The sequence below is a fragment of the Coffea arabica genome, chromosome 7c (assembly GCF_036785885.1).
Source record: "Coffea arabica cultivar ET-39 chromosome 7c, Coffea Arabica ET-39 HiFi, whole genome shotgun sequence".
Classification (NCBI taxonomy): domain Eukaryota; kingdom Viridiplantae; phylum Streptophyta; class Magnoliopsida; order Gentianales; family Rubiaceae; genus Coffea; species Coffea arabica.
In genome coordinates this window covers 24,378,557-24,397,151 of record NC_092322.1, presented here as the reverse complement: position 1 = coordinate 24,397,151, position 18,595 = coordinate 24,378,557, and the positions used below count along the sequence as shown (strand labels likewise).

Sequence of the window (18,595 nt, the reverse complement as noted above, 5' to 3'; positions counted from 1 at the left end):
CTGGTTTCTTTCTCGTTTCTTTTGCCGTCTCCCCCTTACCTCTCTCTCTCTCCTTCTCAGCTAAAACCTAGCCAACCCCTTCTAGATTCATCCTCCCCTCCAGGTGTCCTAGACACCTGGTCTCTTATGCTAAATTTTTACCCCCCGAAGGACCTCCTGAAATCTGGTTTTCAAGCTGCGGCAAAAACGCAGCTTTTATGCCGCGTATTGGCTACTTTTTTTTTTTGAAATTAGTAATTTAATTACAAATAATAAAATTAAAAAAAACAACAATTTAAGTAATATCAAACAAAAATAAACAATCAAAAATAATAAACAACAAAGTTGTGATTTTTCAATTTCCATTTTCATCATTTTTCACTTTTTTTTCCTTTTTCCTTCCAAGAAAGCATTGGATTTAAGTTACAAACAACTAAATCATATTTTTTTGAATGCTTTTCCCTTTCCTTTTTTTCCTTTTTTTTCAAGAAATTCTATGCTAAAAACTTAAAAACAAAAATGAAACTAAAACTAAAACTAAAAAAAACGAATAAAACTAACACTACAAATAAAAAACTAAAAATAAAAAGTAAATGAAATTACACCAAAAATTTGGTGTCTACAGTTTGCCCCTCTTTGTCTGAGTTTTGAAAAAACTTGAGACAAAGAAATAGACACCAAATATTTACCTGCATTATTCGGCGGTGAACGTCTCAAACGATGGGGACTGACCCCTGACAGGAAATTTTAAAATCGGGACTGACCCGAGACAGAAATTTAAACGGGACTGACCCGAACAGGAATTTAGACGGGACTGACCCGAACAAGAATTTAAACGCGACTGACCCGAACAGAATTTAAACGGGATTGATCCGAACAGAAATTTAAACGGGAACGGGACTGACCCAAACAAGAATTTAAACGAGACTGACCCGAACAGGAATTTGAACGGGACTGACCCGAAGAGAAATTTAAACGGGACTGACCCGAACAGAATTTAAACGGGACTGACCCGAATTGGAATTTAAACGGCACTAACCCGAACAGAAATTTAAACGGGACTGACCCGAACAAGAATTTAAAACGGGACTGACCCGAATAAAATGAAAATCATGGGACTGACCCGAATAAGCTTTAAATCATGGGACTGACCCGAATAAAACGAAAATCATGGGACTGGCCCGAATAAAATGAAAATCATGGGACTGACCCGAATAAAAATGTAAATGGGATAGACCCACGTTTAGTGAAAATGAAAATGAAATGCACACTAGCGGGACTGACCCACGGCTAGCGGCAATGAAAATGAAATGCACACTGGCGGGACTAACCTCATGCTCCAGTGGCTGTGAAAATGAAATGCTTACTGGCGGGACAGACCCAGCTCCAGTAGAAATGAAAATAAAATGCTTACTGGCGGGACAAACCCAGCTCCAATAGCAATGAGAATGAAATGCTTACTGGCGGGACAAACCCAGCTCTAGTAGCAATGAAAATGAGATGTAAAATGAAGAACTGCATAAGACTTGTTTTGAAAAAATTATCCAAAGATTTGCCCCAGTGTGATGAATTGGTCAGTGGGATTAAAGCCGAGCCTACCAGTTCTATCCCGAGGTTGGCGGGATAAAACCCAGCTCCAACGTGATATAATCGGTCAGCGGGATAGAACCCAGTTCTGCCGAGGTTGGCGGGATAAAACCAAGCTCCAACGTAATATAATCGGTCAGCGGGATAGAACCCAGTTCTGCCGAGGTTGGCGCGATAAAACCCAGCTCCAACGTAATATAATCGGTCAGTGGGATAGAACCCGTTCTGCCGAGGTTGGCGGGATAAAACCCAGGTTCAACGTAATATAATCGGTAAGCGGGATAGAACCCGGTTCTGCCGAGGTTGGCGGGATAAAACCCAGCTCCAACGCAATGTTGTGAAGTTGGCGGCACGAAATCCAGGCCCAATTTGATCTTTGGAATGTGGGCGGCACGAAACTCAGGCCCAACTTGATTTTTGGAATGTTGGCGGCACAAAATCCAGGCCCAACGTGATTTTTGGAATGTTGGCCGCACGAAACTCAGGCCCAACTTGATTTTTGGAATGTTTGAATTTGATTTGTCAAGAAGCAAGAAGTTAAACTTGAGTTTTTTGATTTTTGACCTTTCTGATGATGATTTTTTTGATGATTTTTCCGATTTTTGATTTTTCTTTCTTTTCCTGATTTTTTCGGATTTTTCTGAGAGAATTTTTTCAAAATAATTTGCCCCAGTGTAGGACCCTTTTCCCTTCTTTCTTCTCTTTCCTCGACATCGGCCTTCCACATCACCAGATCCTCTTTCGTTGATTTCAACCATGGATACCTGCACAGGGGCTTACCAAAGTATGACATGCACTTGAATTTCAAAATATTGCAACTACTATTCATAGAAAGAGTAGTGTGATTGATTTGACGAAATCCTCAAATGGACTATATAAAAAATTTGCCCCCAGTGTGGGCTTATTTCATGAAATCTCACAAATAAAATTTTGCCCCAGTATGGGCCATTTAATTGCAAAAACTTGTCTGGATGACTTTCCATTTATTTGAACACTGTAAGAAACTATGTTTCCTAAAAGAAAATTTCATGATGAATTTCTTGAAATAAAATCAGATTACAGAAGATTTCTTCCTCACCTTGGCATTGGTGTTTTGGGTAATGGGTCACAATTTCCAGTTGGCTTATCTTCAAGATCAATCAAATGACTTTATTTCTGATTTTGAGGTGGCTAAGGAAAATGAGAGGTCAGGATTTTATTTTTTGTGCCCAAATTGTATGTAATCCCTTCAATACCACATCTTAGTGAAAGCAAAGAGTTTGTCACCCTTATTTTTCAAGAAAACTTAGTCAACATACAAGTTTTCTAGGCTTGTAACATATGGACAGAGGTGATAGCTAAACATGTGGAAACGGTTTATACCCTTATGATCACAAATGATTTGATGAATTTTTTATGAGCATGATCCTCACTTTGGATTGTCATGAAAGAATAAGTCAACGATGGACTTTATTAGCTTGTAATTTGGCTTGAAAACGATAGCTAAAGAATAAAACTTTCAAGGACATTGCACCGAAGATCGCATTTTTCCAAAATTGCCCCTATTTTGAACTCAAAAGATCTCAGACTTTGTTTGCATTTTTCTCATCACCCACCAGGGACTTCAGCGTCGAATTTTTCTGCATTTTCTTGCATTTACTTTTCTTGCTTTGCTTTTTGCCTTTTTTCCTTTCCCTCAACTTGGTGAGTTTTCACATGGTGAGTAGCGTCAACCCCATACCCAAGCAATTCAGAAATACAGCTAAAATTTTCCGGTATCAAAAATTTTCTTGACAGGGCCATTGCAAAGAACAGAAGTCAGGACTTTCGGCTTTTGTAATGGGGTCAGGTGAGGTGCTGAGAAAAGTTAAGGCTTGAGGCAGATTTCAAGAGTGGTTTAAGTAATCTGAGATCGCATTGTTGCGCCAACCCTATTTTAGGGCTAAATCAAGACTTGCCTCAGAGTTTGTGCTCAATTGAGGCTTTTTCTCTTTCATTTTCTTTCGATTTTTCGGCCTTCTGCCATTTTTTTTTGAACTTTCACAAAATTTGCCCCTGTTTATTTTTTGAACTGAGATTCTCTTTTCTTCTTTTGCTTTTTGATTTTGCGGCATTATCACTTTTTCACTTCTTGAAATTTTTCTTTTTTCAACTCAAACTTGCCCCAGTGTGGGGTTTGCGATTCTCATGGGTTGCCAAATGAAGTATTTTATTCTGAAGGCTTAAAAGGGATAATTAGGGATAGAATGCTTGATCGGAAAAGAAGAGGGCCTGACTTTTAATTCGTTCCTTACAATAACTCTGAAAGGAAACTTTCATTAATGCGAAATTTCTTGCATGTACCTGAATTAATTGACTGAGGAAGACTCTTGCTCATTCATATCTATGAAACATAAGTGATCCGCCGGACAGAACTTGTCCTTTTTCCTCTTTTCTTTTCTTTTCAAAATTGAAACCTAGGTAGAATCAAATTTTCCCAATTCGCGGTTCCCTTTCCCTTTTTTTTTTCTTTTTCCTTTTTTTTCAAAATTTCCCAATCTCCTTCCCCAAAGTGGGGTGCGATCATATGTGCACTCGAAAAGAACCACCAATTTTAGCTCAAATGAGGATGCAAGGGATGATCAGTGTTTAGGTTGTTGAAATGACGGCCAAAGTATCATTCTTACACCTCACCTCATGACAACCAAAGTAGCGAAATGGTCATTGAAAATCCATTCCTCTTTTAATATTTGAAAATTTTCCAATGAAGGGTAGTGATCATTAGGGATCTTATTTGAAACGAAATTATTCTTTCAAAGACTCGAATGAGGGAGCAAATGATAAAATGTGTATAGGTGGAGAAACGAATGCTCAAAGTATCATTCCAAATTTTCAAAACAAACAAGTATAATGTACATTTTTCCTTTCACTTAGATGTGAATTGAATATAATTAGACACAGTGGACACTTTTCAAGCAAAGATTGCCCCAATTTGCAAATTATCAATCAATGTGACTGATTTTATTTTGGGGTTGAATGAAATGGGCAAAATATGAATTGTACAGTGAATTGTACAGTGAAGGAGAAAATGTATCTCATGAGGCCTTTGGAATGATCATTCACCTTTTTTTGTCTGAGCACTCTTATTGTATAGCTCGGATCACCAATCTAATGTACATAAGGATTTTAGAAAGTATACATTTGTGAAATTCAGGGTGGAGGTTGAAAAAAAAAATCTCAATTTGGTTTTATTTCTCAAAATTCATCATGAAATCTCCAATGAGTAAGAATAAAGAATGAAATGTACATACATATACACAAAACAATAATTATCCAAAAAAATTTATTGCTGATGAAAAAGTTTGAAACAAAATTTCTCATTCAATTATGATACAAATGAGAAGAGAGAAACTCGTAAAGAGCTCAACATATACACTTTCGCCTCCTTTTCTTTTGGAACAAAATGTACCAACAAATCAAATAAACAGAATTTCCTTTGGAAAACAATTACAAAATCTCTCAGAGGTTTTAGCGTAGAGCTTCCAGATAGACCATTTATGTTTTCATTGTAGGATCTGCCCAAAAATCACACAATACTTGCAATTTTGGCACTTTATTAGATCCAAATTATCATCAGATATAGAAAAATATTTTCACCTTATTGAAACACATTTTTTTTTATGAATGCAGGGGAGGGGGAAAAACAAAAGAAAAATACTAGAGTTAGTAATCAAGACTATAAAATTGGTATGCATGTCCTATGGGGAACCCTTTTGTGCCAAGGGTAGACCTAGCATGAAAATGCAATCCTCTAGGGTAGGCACTATACCATACCTGATGGATCTGATCAACTCATTGAGTGAAAAATAATTTTGAAGAATTTGGTCAATTGGAGAGACGAAAGACATTTGTCAAAATAAGGACAATGTCCGAATGAATTGATCACAAATGCACGGGTTTGACCTTGACGAACTTCCTATCAAAGAGATTGGAATTCATTGACAAATTTTCTCAGTGAAGCATGGGTCAAAACTCCAACTGATCAAACGGCTAAATGCAATGGATGTTTTTCTCAAAATCGACTAGGTTTTCCATTTTGAAATTCGACATTGAAATCCTAATTGGTCAAATGAAATGGACAATTTATTAAAAATCGACCGGATTACCCTAAAAAGGGAAACAAGTCAAATGAATTGAGTGAAATTTAAAAACTTACTCAAAATTGACCGAATTATCCTAAAAAAGGAACTTGATCGAATGAAATTGAGAATTTTATTCAAAATAGACCGGATCATCCTAAAAAATGAAATTGGTTAAATGAATTGAATGAAATCGAGAATTTATTCAAAATTCACCAGATCGCCCTAAAAAGGGTAAATTGATCAAATAGATTGAACGAAACTTAATTTATTCAAAAGCGGCTCGGTTGCCCTAAAAATGGATAAATTGGCCAAATGAATGAAATTGAATTAGTGATTTATTCAAAAATCGGCCGAATGACCCTAAAAAGGGTAAATTGGTCAAATGAATTGACGATTTGTTCAAAATCGACCAGATGACCCTAAAAAGGGTAAATTGGTCAAATGAATTGACGATTTATTGAATGAATTGGCAAACTAGATTGGTTGAATTGTCCGACCATTGGTTATTTCAAAATTATTGAGGTGCATTAGTCTATGACCTTCTAAAAATCAAATTTTGGCCTCAATTTGTTTATCGTCTCAGTAGGAGGAATCATTTGTGAATTTCTTCAAATTAATGTCCTTCACGCAAGGGATTTTTACCAATTTTTGATAAAATGGCCAAAAAGTGATTATTAGATGCTCATATTCCAAAGATCACTCTATGAAAATGATCGGATCCTACCTTACCTTGTGCACTACCCCTTTGGATGGTACAAAATGTAAACGTGCAAGTTTCACTGGATTAAGTATCCGAAACAAAAGGTGGCTTATTCCTAAACACGGGATTCCCTATGTGGCATTCCCTTTCTAAGGTTTATGCATGATGCCATTTATTAAAGCAGGAAAAATGCAATTCGAAATGAAACGTGACCTAAGGAACCCTTTATTTGCCAGGGTAAGCCTAAAATGGTATGGCATTATTAATTTATGAAATTTCTAAACGTGCAATAGCCTATCTATAAGGGTAGGTCCTAAAAGAGGATCATGCCAGACCTCTTATTTCCTAACGTTTGTGAATGCAAAAAGACAAGAAACAAGGAAACGTTAGTTCAGCACATAATCACATAACACGTTGGCCAATAAAGCAACAAAAGCAGATAAGGAAAGAGGGGTTGGATCCCTCCCCTCGTGAATCGTGTCCCTAATAGGGTAAGGTCGACTCTACCCTAGGCAATTCTAATATGGATGCATGAGGTTGGGGTTCGCTAATGCATCTAAACTCGATAAGCTCAGGTCCCCGAGCCTTCAGACTTAGAAACCAAGGGTCATCAATTCCAAGGTTCTTTGTCGGTGGCTCGAGCGATTCCCTAGACATTGCTACGCACACGTCGTGTCACGGCTACATGTCCAGGTGAATCTAAAGAAATCCTCAACCTTCGACTAAAAACTAAAGGCTATTAACCCAAAGTTTAAAGCGGAAGATTGAGTGACCCCTCGGATCATGCTACGCACACGTCGTGTCACGATCACATATCCAAATGGGTCGCCTAATCCTAGTAGGGTGGAGTGGCGTGACAAGCCACTAAAGAAAAATAAAGGAAGGATGAAAAAATTAAAACGTATGCTCGTATGCTAGTGCTCGTTTGGAGGGGAGGGATCAAGAACCAACGCGAGACTCTAGGGTGACACGCCCCCCCTAAATGCAATGCAAGCGCGAGATAAACAAGTAAACATTCATCCAATCAACCAATCATACATGCGTGAGTGAGGGAGTAATTAATACGCGCGAAATGTAAAATCCTAAAAAGAAAAAATGCAACCCTAAAACACCCAAATGTGATATATGCCAAGGTTAAAAGAAGAAAAAGGTTGATTAAATCAAATTTGCTCGGACTCTCAAATGTCCCCAGTGGAGTCGCCAACTGTCGCGCCCCATTTTTTGATAAATAAATAAATGGTTTAAAAATGTATTTTTTGTGATTGGAAAATGAATTGTGATTTTAAAAGAAAAAATGGGTCTAAATGGGGGGTTGAGAATGCGACGATTTGACCCAAAATTATAGTTTAAAAAGGGTTTTTGAAATAAAAATTGGAGTCGCCACTTGGTAATGGATTAAGGTGTACCAAGTCACCAAAAAAATGAATTTTTAAAAAAAATAGGAAAAAGTAGTAAAAAACCCCTTTTAAACGACTCCTAGTCCACGTAAACCAAAGAAAAAGGTTCGGGAGTCACATTTGACAAAGGGGAAGGCAAGGATAAAATCCAAGGCACCCCTTTGACCTAGCCAAGGCTAGTTGCATGATTTAATCAAAGATTTTCTTGTTTTAACCAAAGAATTTATTACATTTGGATGCACTACATGAATGCAAACCCTAGACCTAGGAGTATTGGGGGAAATTTCTCTTCAAAGGTTGAGTGGTGCCAATCACATTAATTGTGAAGCCCAATAACGATCCTTTGAAGAAGTCACGAATAATGCGAGTGGGATGCAAATGAATGGAATGCATGTATGCAGTGTGAGAACATGAGTTTGAAAAAGTAATAAAAAACAATAAATATGTAAATAAAAATGTGCACGTGAGTGGGCAAGGTACGGTATGTGAAATGATAATATGAAGTGCATGTGTGCAAGTGATGATAAAAGTGTTCGTGTGCAAGTGAAGAAACATAAAGGTGCACGTGTGCAAAATGGGAGGAAAAATGAAAGTGCGATGAGGGTATAAAATAGTAGTGTGGATTTAAAAATGCATGAGTCTAGGGAATTCATGCATATTGGGTACGGGGAGACCTAAATCGTGACTCAATTTGCCCTTTTATAGAGGGAATACAAGCGTGCTAAGGCTTAGAAAAAGCCACACTCGTCTATATCCCATATTTAAGGGGACTCTCAAGCAAATGAACCCTATAACTAGCATGAAATGCAAAAATCCTAAAATGGAAGGAAAAGGGGTTCGAGGGGCATGCAAAATGATAAAACTAAAAAGAATGCATGACATGTAATGAACATGCAAACATGTACTAACGAGGGGAAATCCCTAGGGGTCTAGCGTTGGACTAGCCCATTCTATGAATTCCTACTAGCGTTGGACTAATGGAAACGTACATTCATCCATCACATTCATTCATGGCTATGGAAAGCGAGTAGACATGTCAAACACTCATAAACACGTAGCACATAACACTTAGCATGCTCGACTAGATGCAAGGCCCTAAGAAAACGGTCACACATAGAACACAAGCATGCATATCACACCAAGCAAACAAAGCAAAGAAAGCCCTATCTATTACATTAGGGAGACCCTACTTCAATCTAAAAAGGGGGAAAAGGAATAAAATGATTAAATCTCTAACTATTACAACTTTGGCATTCAAGTGCCTTTCGAATGATCAAAACTGAACTAAAAGAAATATACAAACTAAAATCAATGAATAAATAAATGAAATAATAATAATAATAAAACATTTAAGAGGCATGCAATTTAAACACATAAAGTCACATAGGGCACGTAGAGTCAAATGTAGTAAGAAATAAGGGATTAGGGTATACCTCCCTTGAGTCGGGGCTCTAATGGAGTGAAATTACTTATTTACCCTCCAAAATAATAAACGAGTCAAGGCATCACTTTATTTAACAAATAATTATAAAAAATAAAATGGTAAACTTGAAATTGAATCAATTGAATCATGTAAACAACTCACATTCAAGAAGTCAAAAGAAGAAAGGACTTGATTGCACAAATTAACAAAGTTTGGAGGTCAAAATTAAAGAAAAATAAAGTTCAGGGACCTATTTGCAATTACTTTAGGGACCCAATTGACAGCATTGAAAGTTTGTAGGGCCCTAGTGAAATTAAAGAAAAGTACAGGGGCTGATCTGCAAATTCGTTCTCTGGTTTCTTAATGGACCAAGCCATTGGGCCAACTTTTGTCTATTTTTTGGGCCAAAGATCCCTTCAGCCTGCCGCAAAGCCCAGAGGCTACATATGGGCTGGCTTCTACTTATCAATCAAACAAACTCAACCAAAAGAGTGGGCTTTACCTCCCTAACCCAAACCAGAAACCCAAACAAAACAAATTAAATCCACTTTTACAAATCCAAACAAATATTATTGCCCACAACCTAAATCCAAACTATACCCAACAAGATTAGCAAATCAACTAAAATTATTAAGCCACAATTATGACCTAAAATCAAGAATTAATCTATCCAAAAAGGCACATAAAATATGCAAACAAATGATTAAACTTAAAAGGATAAAATTAGTTCAATTTTCCTAAATTTTGGGCCATATCAGAATAAGGGGGGCACTTGGGGGTTCAATCACAACAAAATAGGGACTTAATTGGAAGAATCATGAAGACTTTGGGGTCGAAATTAAAGAAAAGCAACGTCCAGGGGTCAATTTATGTTTAAATCATGACTTAATTGAATAAGATCTGAAAGTTATGTGGGCTTTAATGTGATTTCACCAAAGGTCTGGGGTCGATTGCAAAAATTCAGAAATTTATGCTCCAAACTTCGCGGGAGCTTTCTTCTTCCAGGCAAATGAGATGGAAACGTTTTTGCAACTTCGGATACTTCAGAAAATCTGACAAATTTACACGGCAACAACATCACATCATTATGGAATGCAAAAACAGCAAAATTGAACAAAATCAATTTCAAAAATTCATGGCTTCTCTTTCTCTTCCCGACCAGCAAACTCATGTATTCTGGCCAGTTTTGAACTGTCCAGAGTCCCTCTTGAATAGAAAAAGCGTGAAATCTTCCCTTTTGGTTCCAGATTTCTTTTCAGACATTTTATCGAACACTAAACGAGCATGAAAACTTTCGGTAAATTTTTGCTCTATTGACTCAAGAACCCGCCCCCAAAATTCCATCAGCAACCCAAAAAGTACAGTCCAATCGACCCATAGCGCATTTACAATCAAAAACAAAAGAAAATGGGCGGTCAATCAAGAAAGCCGTAAAAACCAATTCACAGAAACATGCTTGGGGTTGGGGATTTCCAGAATTTGCATTTGAAAGTAAGACTTACAGTGCGTCCTTGGCGAGGATTTTTCAGGCGATAATAGCAAATTGCAGCGGAGGCGGTGGATAATTTCGGTTGTGGCAGCGGCTGTGACCTTTCCTTGCTATGGCTATCGTTCGAATCCTCCGAAGGAAACCCCTCCAATTTCCAGATTTCTCTCTGCTCTTGCTGAAACTCTCCTCTGTTTTTAGCCGAAAACTTTCCCCAAAATTTCAGATTCTTGCCCCTGTTCTGTTCTATCCCCTGAAGCTCTCCACGAATTTTCTTGTTCCCTCTTCCCTTTTTTCCTTCGCCGATGTCTCCCTTGTTTCCTCCCTTCGGCCTTGCTTAGTCTTTCTCCCTTGTTCTTTTTCTTTTCCCTTTTCAGATTTTTTTTGGTTCCTTTTCATCTGCCGTTTCCTCTCACTCTCTCTGTCCGCCCCCTCTTTCTTTGTTTTTCTCGGCTTTATTTTTTTGCTGAAACCTCTCTCGGCCCCCTCTGTTTTTGTTTCTCTTTTGCTTTCGTTTTTGCAGCCGTCAATCCTTACCTCTCTCTCTATCCCCAGACCTAGCCGTCACTCGACTCTCAAAATCCTCTTCTCGGCTGCCTTTTCTTTTTGTTCTTTTTTCTGCCCAGAAAAACCCACCGCCTCCCATTTCTGGTTTCTTTCTCGTTTCTTTTGCCGTCTCCCCCTTACCTCTCTCTCTCTCCTTCTCAGCTAAAACCTAGCCAACCCCTTCTAGATTCATCCTCCCCTCCAGGTGTCCTAGACACCTGGCCTCTTATGCTAAATTTTTACCCCTCCGAAGGACCTCCTGAAATCTGGTTTTCAAGCTGCGGCAAAAACGCAGCTTTTATGCCGCGTATTGGCTACTTTTTTTTTTTAAATTAGTAATTTAATTACAAATAATAAAATTAAAACAAAAACAACAATTTAAGTAATATCAAACAAAAATAAACAATCAAAAATAATAAACAACAAAGTTGTGATTTTTCAATTTCCATTTTCATCATTTTTCACTTTTTTTTCCTTTGTCCTTCCAAGAAAGCATTGGATTTAAGTTACAAACAACTAAATCGTATTTTTTTGAATGCTTTTCCCTTTCCTTTTTTTCCTTTTTTTTTCAAGAAATTCTATGCTAAAAACTTAAAAACAAAAATAAAACTAGAAACTAAAACTAAAAAAACGAATAAAACTAACACTACAAATAAAAAACTAAAAATAAAAAGTAAATGAAATTACACCAAAAATTTGGTGTCTACAATCATTGTTCCTTGTTAGTTCTAAATCCCATTCCCCTTTGTAAGCTTACATTGATATTCACGGCTGTTTTGTTACTCGAGTCTCTCTTTGCTGTCTTTTGTCCTCTATAGCAGTCCAGTGGGGTTTGGTTTTCCTGTCAAACCCTTTGTTTATATATATCTGGTGGTTAATGTTGTTGCGGAAAGCTTTCTACTCGAAATTGATTATTGGAGCTGATGTACCGTAGCCTAGCTGAGAACTCAAATTGATAAGAATAAAGTGAATCATTCTGAGCAAGCTTCCTTCCATTTCTATTTTTCTTTTCATTTCTGTGTTTGTCATTACATTTTGATGTTAAACTTGGAGATTGAATCCTTGTTGCTGTCAAATTTTATTGCTGTCATGGGTGTTGGTCTTGGTTTGAGTTGTTCCATGTCAATGAGTTTTGATTGGAATGTAAAACTGCAGCAAGCAGGGCCGGTCTACCATTGCAGAAATGTTTCCCCCCATCCTCTCGTTGTTTCTTTTCTTTTCTTTGCATATTTTGCTCCAAAATTTCTGTTTAAACGCTAGTTGACTGAGTTGATGTTGGCAAGTTATGCTAGAGGATTTGGATGGCTTTGCTTGTTAGAGTCGCAGGTTATGAGGAAATGCAGCTAGTTTAGAATTGCAGAAAAATGTTAGTTATAGAAACAAAAATTCCTTCGCAGCTTGCATGGTCTGCATGGAAAATCTCTGAAAAATTTCCCTTTTGGCCCCCCAAGTCTCTCCTTGTTCCACTAGGACTCAATCAATTAAATAATTTCATCAATTTGGTCCTTGGTAATTTTAATTTGTGCAACTTCATTGCTTGTTTGCTTCAATTAACTACCATGTTTTGTTTCAATTGCGCTTAAGTCATGACTTTAGAGGCTTTACGATCAAATGAGCTTTGTTTTGCACATTTCTTTAATTTTTCTTAATAAATTGGTACCTTGACCATTTCTTTTATTTTGGAGGATAAATAAGTGACTTCACCCCATTAGAGCTCCAACTCAAGGGAGGTATAACTTCTTTTATCTTTTTTTTTTGTCTCTCCTATGTGATCCAACGTGCTACGTGAAAATTGCATGTCTACTTGCTTCCTTTGTTTTTCTTTAATTCCTTTCATTTACTTTTGCTTTTTATTTAAATTATTCTTTATGGGGTATGTGTACACCTCTTGGCTTGTAATAGATAGGGTTTGGAAAGCACTTGATGAAGACCTATTGAAGACGTGTGCCTAGCTAGCAAATGTAATAGGTCCATTAGCTTGATTGCTTGCTTTTGTGGCTATGTGTTAATTTGCTTTATTAGGCTTTTGCGTCTAGTCGAGCATGCTAAGTGTTATGTGCTACGTGTTTACGAGTGTTTGGCATGTCTACTCGCTTTCCATAGCCATGAATGAATGTGATGGATGAATGTATGTTTCCACTAGTCCAACGCTAGTAGGAATTCATAGAATGGGCTAGTCCAACGCTAGACCCAATAGGCCGTCCCCCTTTTGTTAGTGCATATTTGCATGTTCACTACATTTCATGCATTTTTTCTTAGTTTTATCATTTGGCATGCTCCTCGAACCCCTTTTCCCTTCATTTTAGGATTTTTGCACCTCATGCTGGTTATAGGGTACATTTACTTGAAGAGTCCCCTTTCGATAAGGGAAACGAGCGAGTGTGGCTACAAAATAGCCTTAGCACGCTAGTTCTTCCTTCTAATCAAAGGAAAAATTAAAGTCACAAAGTTAGGACTCCCCGTTCCCGTCTTGATGCATTCCTATAGGATTCATGCATTTTACTCATTCGCTATCACATACACTTCTACTTTATATTCTAACCCTCTTTCCACATTCTCACTTCACACTACTTTAAATTTGCACGTTTTCACTCAACTACTTACACTTTATAATATCAATCGCACACATGCACTTTGTGTTATCTCACATACATTTTCACATTATTACTTTACTCGCCTTATCTTGTACATCCATTTGCACACTTCCACTTACACACTCTTGTTTTTATCACTTTTTCACTTCACACAAACTCACATTTTCACATGGCATGCATTCATTTCACTCATTTTTACGTCATTTAGGATTATGTGTGACCTCTCCAAAGGATCATTATTGGGCTTCACAATTAATGTGATTGGCACCACTCAACCTTTGAAGAGAAATTTCCCCCATGTCCCCCTAGGTCTAGGTTTTTGCATTCATATAGTCATATCCAACACGCGATACATACCTTGGGTAGAAAAATTAGGAAACGTGGGGCTAAGTCACGCAACTAGCTCTTGCTAGGGTAGGGGAGTGCCTTAGGTTCCACCTTTGCCTTCTCCCTTATCAAATGTGACCCCCGATTCCTTTCTTTGGTTACGTAGATCTAAAAGTTTTAAAAAGGGTTTTATTTACTTTTTCGTTCAAAAAACAAAAATCATTTTTGGGTGACTTGGTACACCCTAACTCTATACCAAGTGGCGACTCCGTTTTTCATCCAAAGCCCTTTTTGAACTTTATTTGACCAAACCGTCACATTTCACAATCGCACGGTCTTTTCTTTTCACTTTCACACACGTTCACTACTTCCACACACCACCATCAAAAGTGGGGCGTGACAAAAACTTCATTTGCCTTAAGAAAAATATGAAACTAAATATTCTTGAAAGACTCCCTTTTCAGCGTTTTTAGATTGACCAAACTTATTTTAGCTCAATTAGAGTCCTAGTCAGCAGGTAAGAGCATTTGGAGTGATTTACACTGTATCTCATCTTTGTAAATTACTTGAGCAATATGTTAATATTTGTTACCATAGGGAAGCATATTTAAGGGCGTACAACTTCACAATTGGTCATATTCCTTCGAAACAGTTTTGAGTGGATAGCAAAATGCAATATTTGAACCTATCATTGGTGCAAAAACAACATAGTAGGCCAAAGAAGCAGAGGAAGAAAGGTTCAAAAGAGCCTACAAATTAGCAGAAAGCAAGTAGGAAGGATCTTGCAGTTTATTGCTAAAGGTGTTTAAAATCTGGACATAACATAAGAACTTGCAAATTTGCAATTCATTCTAAGTCCAAACTTTACAAAGTAATGTAACATTTCAAAACCAAATCAATTCTTTACTTTGTTTTGTTGCTACTTATACACTAATTCATTTTGGTTTGAACTATAAGCACCTAAAGCTGGTCCAACAGCTTCAACTACAACATCCATAACTTCTGTAGCTCAAGCTAGTGTCTCAAGTACTATTGCTACTACTCTTTCATAGGTACTAGTTCTCAATTGCCTATTTTTGGGTGCTACGATCTACTTACATACTAACCTTGAGGACTTATCTGCAGGAACCAAGTCAGCCTATAAGAGATGTCAACCAAGAAAGCTAGCAAAGTAGATCCTCAAAGAGGAAGCAACTAGCTGCAAGGATGTCAAGTCTATGACATTGTGGATCCAAGAGACCAAGAAAATGAACTGCAGTTATCTCCCTTTTGTTGGTTGAATATACTGCTTGTGTTAACTAGAAAACTCAGATTTTTTGCTATGTTTTTGTTACCTGATATCATTATGGTATGAATGTGGCAATATGCTACTTTGTTGTGGCACTTGTGGTAGTATTACTGGTGAACCTTTTTGGGATTGGATTGTAATATTTATTGAAATTAGAAAACTAAAATTTTTGGCCATGTTATGGTAGGCTGATACCATTGTGGTATGGTTGTGACAATATGCCGCGTTTTTTAAGTTGTGGATGGTAGTATTGCTGGTCATATCTTTGCTAAACATGACTTAATTTGACAAGTTCATTGCAGTGAAATCTCAGGTCTTTCAATTATTTTGTCATGTATTTTTTCGATGTCTTGCAACAAAAGTAGTTTCATTCATTCTTCTTAATTGAAACCTAAATGTGTACTTCATTACATGCAATTGAAGTCAGGATGTGGCAATATATTGGACATGACAAAATCTACTATTGTACCCAACTCCCTTATTTTCTACATATTTTTTACACTACAATTTGTCCCAACTCCAGATTCTACTACACTACTTTTACACTACAATTTGCTATTTGCAGAACTACAACTATGGTAGGTTTCATTTGTAAGAGACATGGAAGGTAAAATTGGAATGAAAACTAGTATCTTATTCCATAAATGAATCTCTTCCAGTCACAAGCGATCATTAGGTCGCATCAATGTCACTCGCTAGCTTCCCAATTGGTCACTAACATCCGAGTTGATTAGCCAATAAAATCCAAAGAAGTCCAAAGCACAAGGGGGGTTAAGTGGGTATTTCTAAACAATGAGGGGGTTGCGTGTCCATTTCCCTAACCACATGGGTTTACTATATTTTATCCAAAAGAAACAAATGCAATATGTGAGTAACTACTTTTACCATGTTTCCTTTGCAAATCTAACAAATGTATGCACATTCATACACGTGTATATATGGGATGAGATAAAAGTTGGTTCGGATCATCCGAACTGAAGACATGTTCAGATCCCATGCCAAACGCAACACCTGTCTCCCTATTGCATTCAAAGACTATTTTAACTAAAAACTTATTTGCATGTGTGGACAAAAACTTTGTCTACCATCTAACGGACTTCTAAACCTCTTAAACGTTTTCCTAAGGTTCATCCTCCAGAGAAAAGTGTTCTCTTTTCTCTCTCCCTCTCTCCCTTTTTTTGGTTTTCATTAAATTTAAAGGAAACAATATTTTGTTGTCATTTTTTCTTTCCCAAAAAAACACATGAAAAAATTTATAAAAAATTTCTAAATTTCACTATAACTTGAACAGAAATTTAAAAGGTAACACCAGAGTATTATTTTTACATTGGAAACAAAATTGTTCCTACTGCTTATTTAAGACTATTGCTTACTGGTTTTATTAACTTATTCTTAAATTTCATTTTAGATGCCAAATATAATTTCCTGTTTTGTAGAAAATAAAAAATCACCCAATAGTTATAGATAAATTGAGAATAATAGAAAATTAAAGATGTCAGTGGAGCACATGACCGAATTCTCTTTCCAAAATAATAGGTGTTTAACAATTGTACACCAAATACACAAATTAATCAAAAAGTCCCGTATAGAGCTTGGGTCTCTAGCACAGCACTCCAACCTCTGGTAGTACACTTGTAAATGTTTCATTTGAAGCCTCAATTAGAAGTTCCTAATCATGATGAAAAAAAGATATCACAACAATGCTATCAAACAAAGCACTGACTACATTCAGAATAAGAGAACAAAAATAGTACCTTACATTAACTTGAGAATTAAGTCGAGGAAGTCTCAAGGATAGTCAGACCAAGTGCTCTTGTCCCTATATAGTTAACTAACATTGAAGACATAAATAAACAAAGGCACATCAACTTCTATGAGTAATGTATCATTTTCTATACCTGATTTAAAGTCAATGAAGAATTCAAGGTGGATAATCCACTACTTTCATGATCTCTGGACAAAAAAAAAACAAAATTAAAAGTTATATTGAAAGATACAAAGTAATAAGAACATATATAGAGAAGTCATGTTAACCGTTTTTGTTTCTTGGCAGGACAACCAATTTATTGCGTCCCAACTCTAGACAATTACTACATTTCTTTTCTTCCCAAATGGACTTTCTTTAGGATGTTTCTCTCTCAAAGATTTAGGGCAGCCTCTTGAAGTAACTTGAATTGGATTTTTCAACTCAAACGTAATATGGCTACTCACTTGAAGATCATTACTTTCTTGAACAACATTAGTAGCCAAATCACATCCTATTTGCTCTTCATTCTTACTATCCATAGCTAAGAGATCTCCACGAACCTTTTTACAGCCCAATTAAGATAATTATACTTTTCTCTTGAACCATATCCCAACTCCAAAACCTCTAAAAATTCTATTATCAGATTTTTTCTCATGTATGTAAAGGGTTCTTCTTCTAAGTTAACCCCAGGGACATCCCAAATATCATGAGTTTTAGCTTGAATGGTCCATCCATCCAAGATATACTGTTTAGGGAAGGAAGCAACCATAGATTTTGTCACAAATATTGCGAGAATATGCCTGCACAGAATTCCACAAAATTCAAACATATGACATGTGCAAGTAGCTTTATTTTGTGAAATATCAAGATTAACAACATAGGCTGGATTTTCCATTCCAATATGCACTACATTGTATATCTTTCTTGTTTCATCAATGCCAGACTTCGACCCCTTATAATTTTGGCTAAGAAAAAGTCCATCCTGGAATTTCAAAAACATTTTTCTTGTGTAGATTTTTGCTACCTCAACTTCAATACCATAACAAGTTTTCATAATGGGGTTAGAGTTCTTTGTCTTGACATCTTTTTCCTTCTCTTTAAGATATCTTGAATTCAGTGCCTTCTCATATTGATAGACAAAATCACTAACCAACATACTAGAACGGACAAAACCCTTGAAAAATTTATTCATACTTTCGCTTCTTTGTGTGGTAGACATACCGGAGTACACCTACCCATTGCATATAACCAAGTTCTAAGAAACCATACATATGACTCAAAAGTTTCATTCACAAGTAAGGCACAACCAAACATAACTGATTGATAATGGTGATTCACTCCAGTAAAAAGGAACAAAAGGCATGCCATAACGATTTGTCAAATATGTAGCATCAAAAGTCACAGCATCTCCAAAATATGTA

The 18,595-nt window shown here is 36.7% G+C and overlaps 1 long non-coding RNA gene across 1 annotated transcript; it reads right to left on the bottom strand.

Moving 5' to 3' along the window:
* Nucleotides 1-4,844: 4,844 nt before the first annotated feature.
* Nucleotides 4,845-11,408, bottom strand: LOC140010241 (uncharacterized). The gene is made up of 2 exons (XR_011817538.1): nucleotides 10,689-11,408; nucleotides 4,845-10,238 (listed from the first exon to the last, which is right to left on the bottom strand). It is a non-coding gene; the product is annotated as an uncharacterized lncRNA (long non-coding RNA).
* Nucleotides 11,409-18,595: the final 7,187 nt, after the last annotated feature.